The following is a 17,483-nucleotide window of genomic DNA, read 5'->3' as shown; positions in this document are numbered from 1 at the left end:
TTATACCTCAATAAGGAAAACTAGAAAGGATAACAAGCTGCTTCTGTGTCTATAGACCTTGAACAAACAAACATTTTGGTAATACCATCAACTTTGAATGTTCTACCAAAATGCTAAGCAAGAAACAATCAGAGAACAAAGAGAAAGAATTGATTATAAATTATTAAATGTTAATTTTTAAAAAATCTATATTGGATACAAGTCTAATTATAAATGCAATACAAAGTTTTACAGAGTGCAAGCAATACCCAGATGTGTAATGCAGAAAGTCAAAGTCTCTTACAACCTTCTTGTATGAGCTAATGTATATTATCAGCTTAACAAATCCTGACATCTCAAATGCCTAATAAAATAAAAGTTTATTTTTCACTTCTGAAATCCAAAACAGGATTTTATCACTGTGCAATAAACCGCTTTCCTCTAGTCAATGATTCAGGGACTTCTACTCCTTCCATCTTGTGCCCTCATCTCGATTGAACACAGAACTTCTAAAGTTGATAAAGAAGGACAAAGAGCACGGAGAATTGTCCACAATTCCATTGGCCAGACTTCAGGCACATGGCCATAGCTGTCTGTGAGGGAGGCTAAGAAATGTAGTGAGTGCCCAGGAGGAAGAGGAAAAAGATGTATTGAATTGTTGGCCAGTGTCTGCTACACCCACCCCATGGATAACTCTGTCAATGGTTCTGAGCAAAGTCCTACAACTATTCTGCATGCAAATACTAATATAATAGTACTTAAATTTTTTTTTATCCTGACTCAAGGACATTTTTTCTTTCATTGCTGTAGAGAGAGAGAAAAGTAGATAGGTAAACACCAGTGCAAGAGAGAAGCATCAATTGGTTGCCTCCTGTACATGCCTGGACCAGAGATTGTACATACTTGGATCAGGGCACATCCTAGGTATGTGCCCTGACCAGGAATCAAACTCAAAATCTTTTGGTTACCAGACGACACTACAACCAAGTGAGCCACCCAGCCAGGGCTAAGAGTACTTTTTAATGGAAATGGAATCACACTATGCATACTGGGTGTGAGTAGGCTGATTCAGATACAACCTACATTTATTTGTCATCCATAAACACTAAGAATTCAGAATACACTGATTCAAACCTTGGTTATCTCAAGCAGACATTACACATTGTTATTCAAATGTTTTTCATGCTGATTCGATGCTACTCAGCACACTCTGACACAGGATAGCCTGTGCAGATGGCTAATTCCAACTGGCAGATTTAACTGGGGAGCTGGGCAGGGGGTTCATGGCTCTGCTGACGTTCATTTTCTGAGAGAGTTGCTTTCTTTACTCCTTCAAAAGACAAACTTAGCCCTGGCTGGTGTGGCTCAGTGGATTGAGCACCAGCCTGAGAACCCGAGGGTTACTCATTCTATTCCCAGTCAAGGCACATGCCTGGGTTGGGGGTCAGGTTCTCCAGTGCAGGGTGTGTGAGAGGCAACCACACATTGATGTTTCTCTCCCTCTCTTTCTCCCTCCCTTCTCCTCTAAAAAAAATAAATAAGTAAAATCTTAAATAAAAAATTTATATTAATACATGTTATTTTTACTTTAGGCTCTGACAGTTAATTATTTTCGTCAGGGCACATTTTCATTATTGGTCTGTGCAAAAATGTTTCTCTTCTCTCTCCATATATGTATGAATTTTGTGGCATATGAATTATACTGTCTGTTCATCTGTCTATAGAGAGACACGTCCTTTCATTCCACAGCACACTTCCTTTCCCACCCTCTAGACAATGACCGTAATGTGTTTAATACTATCTTTGTGTTTGTGTTCTTGCAAAATGTGTTGTTTTGTGTTCGTATGTTTTAAATTTGCATACATGGTTTGTATTTATTCTGACTTTTTAAAACCAGCACCATTTTTAAGTTCAGGATCCATTCAATGTTAGATGTACATGGAGTCATTGTTTCCCATCACTGTACAGTAAGTACTTCACGGTGTACATTTACCACATTTTATTTATTTACTGTCCAGATGAGAGGAACCCAGATTGTCTCCACTCCTCTGTACCACAGATAAAATTCTAGTTGGGACTGTGTGGGAATTTCATTGAGGTAAAGCTTCAGAAGCTGATCTGGTGGGCCATTAGGTATACATACACATTGGACCATTTTGCAGTCTAGAAGAGTTGAACCAGCCTTCATTCCTATCATGAAGAGCTCTTATTTCCCCAAGGAAGCTCATCATCTCTCCGTCATCATTCTGCCATGCAATATCTGATTGTTAATTTATATATTTGATTATAATTTAGTTTAGACATCTTTTCAATGCTTTTTACCCTTATGAATTTCCTCTTCTGTCTCTTCTATACATACCCCTTTCTAGCAATGATATTAAATGGCAGTTACTGTATTTTTCTTGTTGATATGTAGGAATTCCTTGTCTTTTCAAGATCAGGGATCAGCAAACTATAGCCCACAAGCCAAATCTGGCACAGCAGTTTTTGTAAACTGGTATGCCAGTATTTGAGAGAGAGACATACACATTGATTTGTTCTTCCATTTATTATGTATTCATTGGTTGATTCTTCACTTAATCTTAGCTAAAAGGCGGAGAAGCAATTGTTGGTTAATTCTTGTATGTGCCCTGACTGGAGATCAAACCCACTACCCTGGCCTATCAGGACCAGATGACACCCTAACTAACTGACCAGGGCCATGTAAATAAAGTTTTATTAGAACAAAGTCACACTCATTCACTTACTGTGTCTATGGCTGCTTTCCTGTTACAATAGTACAGTTAAATAGTTCTTTCAAAAACCATTTGGACCACAAAGTCAATCTAAAATATTAACAGTTCTCATGGACATGGACGACAGTGTGGTGACTGCTGGGGGAAGGGGGGTATAAGGAGACTAAATGGGAATGGAAAAATATACAATAAAAATTAAGTCAATTAAGCCCTGGCTGGTGTAAGCTCAGTGGATTGAGCATGGGCCTGTGAAGCAAAGGTCACTGGTTCAATTCCCAGTCAGGGAACTGGGTTGCATGCAGGCCAGGTCCCCAGTAGGGAACACATGAAAGGCAACCACACATTGATGTTTCTTTCCCACTCTTTCTCCTTCCCTTCCCCTCTCTCTAAAAATAAACAAATAAAAAAATTAAATCAATTTAAAAAAAGAAAAAACACACTTAAACTAAATAAAATAAAATATTCACTGTTTGTTCCTTAACAGAAAGTTTTTCCAAACTCTGCTCTAGATAATCTCTTTTTAGCATTAGAGATGGAAAATATCTATTCTCATTTTGTCATCTTTTAACTTTGTCCCTAGAGTCCTTCATGGAACCAAAAATCTAAGTTCAGGAGAATGTCACCTGTGCTAAAACACAAAATAGAAAGTATACTTAATACATGGGTGAATTTGGCTAAGGAGATTTCCGGGCAGAATGTTCAAAGTACCAACTGGTTTCTCCTAGCTGTCAATGATAAAAAGGAAGAGAGCAGCTAAAAAAGGACGTGTTCTGGGAGGACTTAGAGGACATATGAAGGGCTCAGACAGTCTTTCTAGCCATCAAATGTTTTTCAAAGGGAGATGAGTCTTAAGATAAAGATGAAGTCAAGAGTGAATTTTCACTCTTTGTTAAGACTTTAAAAAGTATTAGGTGCATGCTTTTTTAGAGCTGCTCTCTTCTAAGAATACTAGGTTGACTCAGACTCTTTTTCTTCCTAGAGGAGAGCTTTTAAGAGTCTTCAGGGTGTTTCTTTCTTTCTTTTTAAGATTTTATTTATTTTTAAAGAGGGAAAGGGAGGGAGAAAGACAGAGAGAGAAGCATCAATGTGTGGCTGCCATTTGAGCGGCCCCTACTGGAAACCTGGCCTGCAACCCAGGCATGTGGCCTGACTGGGAATCAAACCTGTGACCCTGTGGTTCTCAGGCCGGTGCTCAATCCACTGATCCACACAAGTCAGGGCAGGGTGTTTCTTATAGCATACTGAATCTCAGACCAAGGTAGAGAGAGGCCTGTTTTAAAGACATTTATGGATGTGGTTTTTTGAAAACCTAAATAAAATTCACAGAAAAAACAGAAATTGAGAAGAACTGCATTTGTAGAGACAAGCACTACCAGCTACAAATAAAAAAGAGTTCAAAATAAAAAGATCCCTTGGAGCCCCTGTGAAGCAAAGGGTCACTGGTTCCATTCCCAGTCAGGGCACATGCCTGGGTTACAGGCCAGGTTCCCAGCAGGGGACACATGAGAGGCAACCACACATTGATGTTTCTCTCCCACTCTTTCTCCTTCCCTTCCCCTCTCTCTAAAAATAAATAAATAAAATAAAATAAAAAAAGATCCCTTGGAGCTACCAACTTTTTATGGGCAAGAAGTAGGCTGTAAAAGCTACACAGCAGCAAATATGAGCCACTTCTTATGGGAAAGGAAGGATAGCTCAAAATGAAGAACCACAAGTTCAGAAGGCAGAGCTAAAAGCCACAGAGAATCATTCCAGGGAGCAGGATTGGGTCCCAGTCGAAGAAAGGGAAACTTGTACTTGGCTTATTTCCCCCCTTTTAAACAAAACTATTTGTTGCAGTTATCTTATCCCCGCAACACCGCTGTATGCTATTTATTTCGCAGATTTTTAGATCTATCAGGAGGAATCACACCCAAGCAGCCACATCTAGAGAGACTTATATACACCTGCACCTCATTTGGATGTTGAGATCCTGAATTCTGAGCTGATGCCATAATGAGATGAGACTTTGGGAGTCCTGAGAGTGAGTGCATTTTGCACACTCAGTGAACATAAATTATGTTGACCAGAGAGTTGGCTATGGTAAATAGTCTTTAAAAAAAAAAAAAAAATATATATATATAATCAAGCCCTGGCTGGTGTAGCTCAGTGGATTGAGCATGGGCCTGCGAACCACACGATTGTGGTTCGATTCCCAGTCAGGGCACATGCCTGGGTTGCAGGCCAGTTCCCAGCAGAGGACTCACAAGAGGCAACCATACATTGGTATTTCTCTCCTTCCCTTCCCCTTTAAAGATAAATAAATAAAATCTTAAAAAATAATTTAAAAAATATATATAATCATTAGTCTCTGCTGTATTTGCAGTATGTCTTAATCTTACTCCAAATATTTTTTGTGCTTTTGTTTCATCATTTCACCAAAGGCTTGTCTAGTTCATTACTCTTCTCAAAAATTCAACTTTTGGCTATATCAATCTTTTAAAAATCACATGTATTTGTTTTCTGCTTACTTAGTTTGTCCTGTTATTTTTATAATCTCATTACTTCTATTTCCTTTGATAATTTTGTTGTTCCTTGTCTAACTTCTTAAGTTTAACACAGTGCTTTAAATTTTAGCCTATCTTTTTTATTTAGCTTAAACACTCAAGGCTGTGCATTAAGTATATTCCACAAGTTTCAGTACATAGTAATTTTTTAAAAGATTTTTATTTATTTATTTTTAGAGAAGAGGAAGGGAGAAAGAGGAAACATCGAAGTGTGGTTGCCTCTCATGCGCCCTCTGCTGGGGATCTTGCCCTTCAAAACAGGCGTTTACCTGGGCTGGGAATTGAACAAGTGACCCTTTAGTTTGCAAGCTGGCACTCAATCCACTGAACCAAATAGTATTTTTAAAGTCATTCAGTTCTAAGCATTTTCTGGTTTCCTGTATAATACCTTCTTTGATCAGTTTAGCAGTATGCTTTAAATTTTCCAAACGTACAGGACATTTTTAGTTGTTACTGTTATTGTCCTCCAATTATAATGTAAACACACAGCGTGGTAGGTATAATATTGCTCCTTTGTTATTAAAGACTTGATTTTCTTTTTTATATTGAGTTTATTGGGGCGATACTGGTTAATAAAATTATATAGGTTCCAAGTGACAATTTTATAATTGTCTACATGATCTGTAGACTGTATGTTCACCTCTTGAGCTTAACAATAACCCACAGCCTTTGGACCATGTTCACCTCTTCAAGTTGTCTTCTTGAAGACAACTCCATCACCATCTAGCCCCTCTTTACCCTCCTCTACCTCCCCTACCCCCCTTTGTCTCTGGTAATCATCATACTGTTGTCTGTGTCCATGACTTTTTCATTTTTCTCTTTGCGTCCTTCTCATGCAGCTCCCAACACCCTCCCCTCAGACTCTATATGGATGACACTTTGAAAGTTTAAAACATCGGAGCAAATAATCAATACTAAAAGTTTTTGTCCACAGTGAGTTACTGTGTATACAAAATACTTTAATTATTTTTTTAAAAATCCAATGTGTATGATACTAATATCTCTTTTAAAGAATTAAAAACCAACCATGCTTTCGGCATAATAAAATTATGGAATTAAATCAAGGGTTTACATTTATGTAGAATGTTGTTGTTAAAACTTATTCCACACCATCTTTAAAACTTGAGAATATTTTTAATATCTCTGATTTTTTGCCAGAATCATGATATCATGCATTTATGTGTTATTCCTATACAAAAGAGAAAGGTGAATATATGTTTGTATGAATGCTTAGCTGGAAATGTTCATAGAGTTGGCTTATTTATATTCACTTTCTATTGTTTATAAATTTCTAATATTTTCAGTTCTGTATCATTTACACTTTCTTCATTTGAGTACATTTACTCAATAATCCCCCAAATCTGCAACAATGTGGGAATGACTTCATATGTTCCTCCAGCAGTTTAAAAGTATTGTCTAATACGGTTAATACTTTTTTTCAAATCGAACCTTACATGCAGCTCACTATGTAAAATGCTTTAAAATGGTGCTATTTTAGTTGAGTGAGATGGGATGGAACTTGATCTCTTAGGTCTCCCCAGCTTTTCCTTTCCCTTTCTCCTCCCCCATTTTTCTGTCCCTCCTCCCTCAAATTTTGAAGGCTTTCCAGTTCCTGGCTTTATTCTCTCTCTTAAATCCAGTGCATTGTTTCTGCTTAGGTTTCCATGAGGCACTCCCAATGCTTTGCTGTGTTGCTGTTAAGCTGGCTCAAGTTGGTTTTCTGTTACTTGCGAAAAACAAAAACAAAAAACCTTAGATAATACTGTTGCAGTTTGAGATTCACCTAGGCTTTGGAAAGAGGCTTTGGAGTAAGAAAAGCTGATTTTTTTCTCATTTGGAAAGGGGATTATACCTAACTTGTGTGACTATTAAAAAATACGAATATATTCAAAGAATCGGTATTGAGTAGGTTCTCCAAAAATGTTATATTAATAATATTAGTCTTTTGGGTTTTTTTTGACATAATAAAATAGATTTTTGTATTGTTTAAGTACAGTTGTCTCTATTTCCCCCCCACACACACACTACCTCCCACCCTACCCCCATTTGGCTTTGTCCATGTGTCCTTCATACATGTTCCTTGATGTAATATTTCAGTCCTGTTAGAAGTCACTCCTACCCTTTCCAACTTGAAGGAGTGGATAGCTTGGATTCAGGGTAGCCAAAATTAACAAGGTTGCCATCTTGTGGTAATTTCTTGACATACTGTTCAAAGTAATATAGCATATTTGGGGGGCGGGTTATTGTATTTTTTCCATTACCATTTAGTCCCCTATACCCCTCTTCACACCACCCCCGACAATCACCACACTCGTCCATGTCCATGAGTCCATTTTCCTTTTTGCTCAATCCCTTCACCCCCAACCTCCCCACTTAACTGTCATCCTGCTCTTTATCTATGAGCCTGTCTCTATTTTGCTTATTAATTCAATTTGTTCATTAGATTTCACATATGAGTGAAATAATATGGTATTTGTCTTTCTCCAAAGATAACATAGGCAGCAAAATCTCAGACATAGTTTGTGACAATATTTTATCAGATATATCTCCCCAGGCAAAGGGAAAAAAATAAACAAGTGGGACTACATCAAACTAAAAAGTCTTTGCACAGCAAAGGAAAACATCAACAAAAGAAAAAGACAACACACAGAATGAGAGAACATATTCACCAATACATCTGATAAGGGGTTAATAGCAAAAATTAATAAAGAACTTATAAAACTCAACACCCCCCCAAAAGAACCCAATTAAAAAATGGGCAAAGGACTGGATAGACACTTCTCCGAAGAGGACATACAGATGGCCAGTAGACATATGAAAAGATGCTCAATGTCACTAATCATCAGAGAAATACAAGTTAAAACTACAATGAGATATTACCTCACACCAGTAAGTAGCTATCATAAATAAATCAATAAACAACAAGTGATGGCAAGGATGTGGAGAAAGGGGAACCCTTTTGCATTGTTGGTGGGATTGAAGATTGGTGTAGCCACTGTGGAAAGCAGTATGGAGATACCTCAAAAAATTAAAAATGCATCTGCTTTTGACCCAGTGATCCCATTTCTGAGAATACAAGGTCCAGAAAATATCCAGCCACATAATGTGAAAGATAGAGACATTTATTGTAGAAGATACAAGAATGATGTATCGCCCTGGCTGGTGTAGCTCAGTGGATTGAGCGCGGGCCTGTGAACCAGAGGATCGCGGTTCGATTCCCAGTCAGGGCACATGCCTAGGTTGCAGGCTGGTTCCCTGCAGGCCAACTCCCAGCAGGGGATGCACGAAAGGCAACCATACATTGATGTTTCTCTCCCTCTCCTTCCCCTCTAAAGATAAATAAATAAAATCTTTTAAAAAAAAGAATGATGTATCTATTGTACGTAAGACAATGATGCCTCAGTCCCTTTCAAAGTAGGCACCTTGGGACCTCACATCCTTCTCTCAATCCCCGTCAGCTGTCCCATCATATTTTCCTGAATCTCATGGATGGCCTAAAATCTTTTCCCTTTCAAGGTGATTTTAGTTTTAGGAAAAGCCAGAAGTCACAGGGTGCCCAATCTGGGGTATAGGGGGTGGGGAGTCACCTGGTGTTTTTTGCCAAAAAACTCTGCATGAGCTGTGATGCACGAGTGGGCGCAATGTTGTGATGAAGCTGTGGCCTTCTGAATGATATGAGGAATTTCCACAGAGGAATGTTCAAACTTCACACAAAATTTGATGTAGATTTTTTGCTCTACTCACTCAGTCATTTTGAATGTGACAGCCACACAGCACACATGCTCACTGAATGGTGTCTACTGCCCCCACTGACTAGTACAGTGAAGTTGTCATTGTTCATGCATGCACATTTCACTGCACTCTCCTTGGCTGCCAGGTTACAATGTCTGGACTTTTTCCAGACAGACCTCAGATATTTGAAGGAGCCCCAAACACTAATTTGAAAGAACATAAGCACCCCTATGTTCACTGCAGCATTATCTACAATTGCCAAGATATGGAAACAGCCCAAGTGTTCATCAGTAGGTGGGTGGATAAAATAACTATGGGACATTTACATAAGGGAATACTTCTCATCTGTAAAACAGAAGAAAATTTTACCCATTGAAACAGTATGGATGAACCTGGAGAATGTTATGCTAATTGAAATAAGCCAGTCATTTAGCATATTTGATGCCAGATACTCAAGAACCTAAAACTACATGAAAGGATGGCAGACACCAGAGAGCCATTGGGATGAAGGTAGTAACTAAAGACCTGGGACAAAGGTACTTCATTGTTGGAAAGCTCAAGAAAGAAAGAACCTGAGACTGAACTTTTAGGAACTGTAACAGAGAAGTCAGGAAAAGGGACAAAAGAAGTGACTGAAGGAGGAGAAGTAAACAAGTAGTTCAGTGTATCACTCAAGCCAGGGTTGACATATATATTTGCACTGATAGCTAACCTGATCCTGTCTTTTGTTTTTCAAGACTTCAACAGCCAGTAACAAAAGCCGAATGACACCATAATCCTATTGCCCAGGCTTTTCAAATGCTATCATTCCTCTTAAATCAATGTTTCACCTTCCTTCTATATCTTATTATAATATACCACTGGTAAGAATTTTAGTAATTATGAGGCTACTACATGTCAAGGCTTATCATCACTCCATTTACCACCAAGAAGGGGTCCTCATTGCTGTCTGATACAGTGGCAAATCCCATTGTAGGACTCTGTTTTCTAAGGTCACTCCTATACCAAATTTTTTAGACTTAATTACCCCCAAAAGCAGAGCATGAGACAAGGACTCACAAATAAGTATTTTATTTTCAGAAGTGATCCCAAGGAACACAAGTCAAAGACCAGGAAGAATAAAACAGATAAGTCAGAAAAGCTAGTCCAAGGATGAGCGATCTAGGTCACTGCTTTGGGCAGATGGGGTCTATTTCCCTGTAAATATTGTGAGGCCGAGTAGAATGTGCCTCTCAATTGCCCAGCCAAGGTAAGGAAGAAGGACGTATTCATTTACCAGCTCCTGTCTTCACTGGTCAAGGGTTAACTCCCCTGCACTTTCAAGTTGGCACTTTCAGGGTGACAGATGAGTCACATGGCTGTGCAAGTTCTCATGGTCATCCCAGGAGGTGAATTCCATGAGAGAAGCCCTGAGGCCAAATGCAAGAGATACCTGGAGAAAGAAGTTGAAGTTTTGAACTGTCAAGTCACACTTGCATGTACCTGGTAGCCACAAAAATGGCTGGAACAGAAAGGTAGGCCAATGTGCACAAAAGTGCCCATAAATGGCCAGAAGTAAAAGACAACTCCTTGCCAAATTGAAGTTCTAGGCTATAGGATGCACTATGAGTTCTGAAACAGTAACCAATGTGTGGTGGTGTTTCATTCAAAATAGATGGATCCCAGAAGAAGAAGGGTAAATGTGGAGTGGCAATTCTATTATATCAGAATGACTGCTTTTAAATATTTATTTTCATGTATCTATGATTCTGAGCATGGCTAGTCATGTGTTTTTTTTATTATTTTTTAATATATTTTACTGATTATACCATTACAGTTGTTCTATTCCCCTCCTTCATTCCCCTCCACCTGCACACTCCCTCCCCCACCATTCTCCCCCCTTTAGTTTATAACCGCGTGTCTCGAGTTCTTTAGATTCTATATTTCCCCCACTATTCTTGACCTCCCCCTATCTATTTTCTACCTACTGTCTATGCTATTTTCTGTGCCTTCTCCTCCCTTCTCCTCCTCCCACTCCCCTGTTGCTAACCCTCCACGTGTTCTTCATTTCTATGGTTCCACTCCTGATCTAGCTGTCCTCTTGGTTTGCTTTTGTTTTAGGTGTGGTTGTTAATAACTGTGTGTTTGCTGTCCTTTCACTGTTCATATTTTTCATCTTCTTTTTCTTATATAAGTCCCTTTAGCATTTCATATAATAAGGGCTTGGTGATGATGAACTCCTTGAACTTGACCTTATCTGAGAAGCACTTTATCTGTCCTTCCATTCTAAATGAAAGTTTTGCTGGATAAAGCAATCTTGGCTGTAGGTCTTTGGATTTCATGACTTGGAATACTTCTTTCCAGCCCCTTCTTGCCTGTAAGGTCTCTTTTGAGAAATCCGCTGACAGTCTGATGGGTACTCCTTTGTAGGTGACTGTCCCCTTATCCCTTGCTGCTTCTAGGATTCTCTCCTTCATTTTGGTCTTGGCTAATGTAATTATGATGTGCCTTGGTGTGTTCCTTCTTGGGTCCAACTTCTTTGGCACTCTCTGAGCTTCCTGGATTTCCTGGAAGTCTATTTCCTTTGCCAGACTGGGGAAGTTCTCCTTTATTATTTGTTCAAATACGTTTTCCACTCGTGGCTGTTTCTTTCCCCCTTCTGGTACCCCTATAATCCGGATGTTGGAACGTTTAAAGATGTCCTGGAGGTTCCTAAGCCTCTCCTCATTTTTTTGAATTCTCATTTCTTCATTCCTTTCTGGTGGGATGTTTTGTTCTTCCTTCTGGTCCATTCCATTGATTTGAGTCCCAGTTTCCTTTCCATCGCTATTGGTTTCCTGGACATCTCCCTTCATTTCAATTAGTTTAGCCTTCATATGTTCCTCTAATTTGTGACTATAATCTACCAGTTCTGTGAGCATCCTGATAAATAGTGTCTTGAATTGTGCTTCTGAGAGGCTGGCAATTTCTCGGTCGCTTAGAGTTATTGGCTCTGGGACTTTGAGTTCTTCTTGCGCCATCTTTTGGGCTGTTGGTGCCTGTTCCGTAGCAGGATCGGAGCCCTAAAGTGTTCACTAGAGCAGCGCAACTAAGTCGCTGGGTTGTGATGTTGTATGTGGGGGCGGGGGTCAAAGAGGAACAATGGCTTCCCGTCTGCTGCCTGCCGCCACGGTGCCGCAGCCACCACCGTCACCAGGCCCATGCGTTTCATTTCACTGCATGTGAGTGTGCCACCGCCGTCAGCCCTCCACCACTGGGTTCACCCCCTGGGGCCTGCGTGGTCCGTCTCACTGTGCGCGAATGTGCGACTGCAGTCAGTCTGCCCCACACCCCGACTGGTTCCGGGCTACCTGCGCGCCTAGGTCGGGGGATCTGTCCTGCCCGACCCAGCTCCGCTGCTGGCTCTGCCTCTCTTACCGTCCCTGTTGAACGGTTCGTAGTTGTCGGACTTCCGTATAATTCCGTTTTCTGGTCTTTGGGTGTGTCCTAGTTCTCCAAACCTTTGTTGTGTTCAAACTTGGTTGTGGGAGAAGGCACAGTGTTTCCACCTATGCCTCCATCTTGGTGGAAGTCCCTAGTCATGTGTTTTATTAGCTTCTGGAGAAATACTTCCACCAGAGGACATGAAAATAGTTTCATTGTTTCATCTTTGAGTCCCAGTTTCCTTTCCATCGCTATTGGTTTCCTGGACATCTCCCTTCATTTCAATTAGTTTAGCCTTCATATGTTCCTCTAATTTGTGACTATAATCTACCAGTTCTGTGACCCAAAGATGGCATTTCCTTAGTTTGGGCTTTCATGACAGTAGGTGAACAGACCAAAAAAAAAAAAAAAAGGTAAATTCAGTGGTGTGCTAGACCCAGCTCATATAGGCTTAAGGGGGCCAATTTTGTGCATGTATTAGTTTCCTATCATTTCTGTAACAAATTACCCAAATTTCATGCTTAAAACAACACCAATTGACACATTTATTACCTTACAGTTCTGCAGAAATCCAAAAAGAGCTAAAATCCAAAAATAGCTAAAATCAAGGTATCAATACAGCTGTGTTCCTTTAGCAGGCTCTAGGGGGAAAATCTGTTCCCTGCCTTTTGCAGCTTTTAGAGGCTGCCCACACTCCTTAGTCACGTTACTGTGACTCCTGCTTTCATCGCCACATCTTTTTCTGCCTCTGCCTCTTGTGCTTCCTTCTTTACCTTATGAGCATCCATGTGATTGCACTGGGCCTACCCACATAATCCAGGATGATCTCCCCATCTCAAGATCCCTAATTTAATCACACCTGCAAAGTCCTCTTTGCACTTTCGCAGGTTCGAGGGGTTAGGATGTGGACATCTTCAGGGGGGCACTATTCCATATAACACAATGCATTTTTCTCAACCCTATATTCAGTGACACAAAACTGATGGTTTAAAATTGGCCCTGGTGGGAATATTTATATAGTAAAAACCAGCAAATTCTACAAATCAGGGGTTTTACCCCTGGAGAGCTTACTATTAAACTTTTACCCAGATACCTCTGATTGTGCTGATTGACTGGGGTGAGTGAGCCTATTATTAAGGCAAAACAGAATTGTCATAGGGAGGAAGGGAGGATTATGGATATAACTGAAAGGATACCTAGGAGACCTCCTACTCCTGCTATGTTGGGTGAAGAATGGTAGGGGAATATTACACAAGCAGGACCACAAAGGTCCCTAGTCTTTCAAGAAAGGTCACCTCTAGAAAGCTTCTTTCTCTTTTTTAATTGACTTTTTAAAAATAATTTTATGTATTCTTTTTAAAAATAAATAAGAGAGGGGAAGAGGAGAAAGAGAGGGAGAGAAATATCAATGTGTGGTTGCCTCTCGCACTCCCTGTACTGGGGACCTGGCCCCCAACCCAGGCATGTGCCCTGATTGGGAACCCAACTGGCAACCCTTTGGTTTACAGCCCACACTCAGTCCACTGAGCTATACCAGCCAGGGATAGAAAGCTTATTTCTATGGCTAAGTTGTAGCTAATGTAATATAAGCAGAAGTGATATATGCCACTTCTGGATCAGGGCCTTCGAAACAGTGGCACGCCTCCTTCACGCCCTCTTCTCTTGCCATCACTATGACCTCGAGGAATGGGGGTGCTGGTTGAAGACAAAGAGAGCATGTAATGGGTAGTGGATATGTGAAGTCAAAACTATTAACTAAGGCCTTGCAACAGCTGGAGAAAAGTTTCTTGTCACACCAGTGCGGCAGTTACTGTATAGCTAATTTTCTTCTCCTTTCCTTTCCTCCCCCCATATACATAGGGTGACGTATGTTTTGGTGGTTGACTCTCAAGTTCAATCCAGAGACTGAAGAACACTGAAGCGGGATCATTATGGAACTGCAGGAAGAATAAATATTATTCAGTGATTCTGGACTTGAAGCTGGATCATGTAACTGATGAGACTTCAATTGATTCCTGTTTTAGGAGTGGGGGATGCATGTAATGATGACAGTTTAGGGATAAGGAGGGTTGTTTTAGTCATGAGTTTTGTTTTGTTTCATTTTTTTGAAGTGTAAGTATAGAAAGAAGGGTATGTGATGATGTTGGCCAGTCCCAGGGGTTTATTACCATGGACTTCTATCATTCTTATTGGACATTCAGCATCTGCATCCCCTTCATATATCTGGGCAGTATCTCAAATGGGGACAGATTGTACTTTATATACTTTATTGCACTTTATTAAAGCTAACACTGCTTACTGTCACTTTCCTAGTGTCACAGACCCAGTCGATCCCATCCTCTTTAGTTTGGGTTCCCTGGGACAAGTGAAGTGGGGAAGACAGAAAAACCGATAAAGGCTCATTAGTGAGTGGGTTACTACTGTGGATAACCATGGGCTCAGTCCCTACAGGGACTTCCAGAAATAGTGTGAAATGAACACGTTGGAAGTGTCCCTCTGAGGAATAAGGAAGCTGCAATATTTGTTGACTATTGGTTCTGGCTATGTGGCTATGAGACAGATAACAGGATATAGTTTGTGCATATGGTTCCTTAGAAAACTTAGCTTTCTAGATTCAGATACTGACCCTTCCCCTCCTTCTTTCCTTAACATGATAGGATGGCTTAGGCTACAACAGTCAACTTGCAACTATAATAAGTCAAACTGCACCAGAGATATCAACTCTGATATTACCGAGCCAGTAAAACGGCCTACCTCCATTCTTCTTGTACATGAGAAAAATATGCTTTGTTTTAAATGTCACCATAGTCAAATTTTCTATTATCTGCCACCAAAAACACTCAGGTTCCTAACTGATTTATCTAGCCTTACTTGCAGCCAAGGGCACAGGCCACAACTTGGAATCAAAAGGCAATGATATAAAGAAGTAGACATTGTGGGCAACCTTTCTTGTTATGAACAGTAGTGGCAGTAGCCAGATCTTAACCACTACATTATATTGCCAATATTCCTTTTGCCAACTTATAATTTTTGGATTGGAGACCCTAAGACAGGATGGAGCCTGGGGCCCAGCTGAGGATGGGAAGAAAGATGGGCTTACATAGATTATTGTCTGTCATCAGCCCCTTCTGGCAGGGGGATATAGGATCTGCCCGAACGCAGACAGGCTCCGCGCCAGGCTGCACAGATGCAGGCAATCCTCTGTGCCAGGCCAGGAAGCACCCCAGACGAACCGCCAGACTTCTGTGTCTGAAATTCTGAGAGATGAGGAAGAATCTTGGGTGGCACTCTCAGAGACAAAGCAATTCTGCAGGTTTAGAAAAGTGCTGAAATCTAGGCAAAATGAGAAAATGGCAAAATATATGAAGAGGTGGCATGTGTGAGTCAATCAACTCTGTTGTCAATTCTTCTTTGCCAAATGATTATCTGCACTCCTTCCCCCATCTCTTCCCAAGGCTAGATTTGGAAGTCTGAGGCTCGAAACTCTAAAACCCCGATCCAGTCTTCCTCCTGCCTTGCATTCACCCATGCTGCAAGTCTCAGAGCCACCTTGGCCCCTCTCATCCTTTTCGTATAGTCGGTATTTCCCATAAATATCTACTGAGTATCAATTGAATTTTAAGCCAGGAAGGCAAGGACTCTAACCTCAAGGTACTTACAGAGAAAGAAAACATTATAAGATAATTGCTGAAATAATTAATTAGGATTGTGAGACCTGCCCAAGTAGTAGTCATTGGGAGTATATCCCTAGGGAACTACATCTACACTAAAGGTTCATTCAAATCATTCCCTTCGTCTTATTCCTTATCTTCCTCACTATTCCCTTTATAAGAATGGTGTCTTCTGCATTGTCTCCTCTCCTGCATCCCCAAACCATAGCCTTGATTCAGGCCTTCAATACATTTTTTATATCTGTCTTCTAACAAGTATCCCTGCCTTTTTTATTTTATTGCTTACTCAAGCCCTCGCTCTACATCACACTAGAATTGTATTTCCAAATGAAATACAATTCTAGTCTTCCTTGATTTCACATTGAGGTTTCACCTCTCCTGCCTGGCACAGCTTGCTCAACTTTTGTTTACTTTTTTTTTTCAAAGCTTATCTCCTATTCCTCTCCTACAGGAATCTGTCACCTCGGCCAGTCACAGATTATCATCTCCACTCATGTTTGCTCTGCAATGTTCTACACATCTATCTCAGCCCAGTACATGACTATTCTGAATTCAAGGGTCTCATGTACTTGATGAGAGCCCTCCATGCATGAGGCATTGGATACTGAGCACTGGATAAGACCAGTGAGGAGGGAAATGCTGTAAGCCAGTAGTCAGCCTCTGTTCTGATAACCACCCCAATACCTACCTGTTTCCACAATAGACTGGAAGCTCTATGAAGGCAGTGACAGGGTCTGACTGTGACCCTAGTTGTGCCTGGTACAAAGTAGCAGGGTGCCTAGCACAGAGGAAGAACTCAATAATTTTTTCCTGTGTATAAATTAGCGAATGAATAAATAAAAGTGACAGATACTCTTAAACTGCCTCCCACTAGAATTATTTAAGTGCAACTTAAATAATTAGAAAAGATTAGAAAGATTAGAAATCTCTCGGGGTAGAAGTTGTGCCTTACTCACGTATACACTCTTTACAAAAAAAACTAACCACTTTATAAAGTGGTTTCATATTAAATTATTGTTTCTTATTACAACCTTATGAATTAACATCCCAATTTTATAGATGGAGAAACTTTCTTCCTTCCTTTCCTCCTTCTCCTTCCTGTTTCCTCCTGTCTCTCCTCTTTCTCTAGGATGCACATGTGCTCTAGGTATTTCCTATTTCTAACTGAAGTATGTGGAAGCTCTAAATGTAGTGGTGATTACAATAAAGGACAGGGAGGCTATTTGCTCTGGGTTGTACATACGTGAAGCACTCAAATACAATCTTTTGATGTTGTGTTTGAATAAAGTCAAAGTTTTTGTGTGTGTGTGCGCTTGCGACTGTTTTTTGTTAAATGTAAACATTTAAAGTCTCCAATTTTTGCACAATATTTTTTGGTCATTTTTCTTTTAAACATACTAGAAGTCATAGAATTGGGA

Source organism: Sturnira hondurensis, unplaced genomic scaffold (assembly GCF_014824575.4).
Source record: "Sturnira hondurensis isolate 20B ecotype Veracruz unplaced genomic scaffold, ASM1482457v3 Scaffold0021490, whole genome shotgun sequence".
NCBI lineage: Eukaryota > Metazoa > Chordata > Mammalia > Chiroptera > Phyllostomidae > Sturnira > Sturnira hondurensis.
This window is presented reverse-complemented; position numbering follows the sequence as displayed.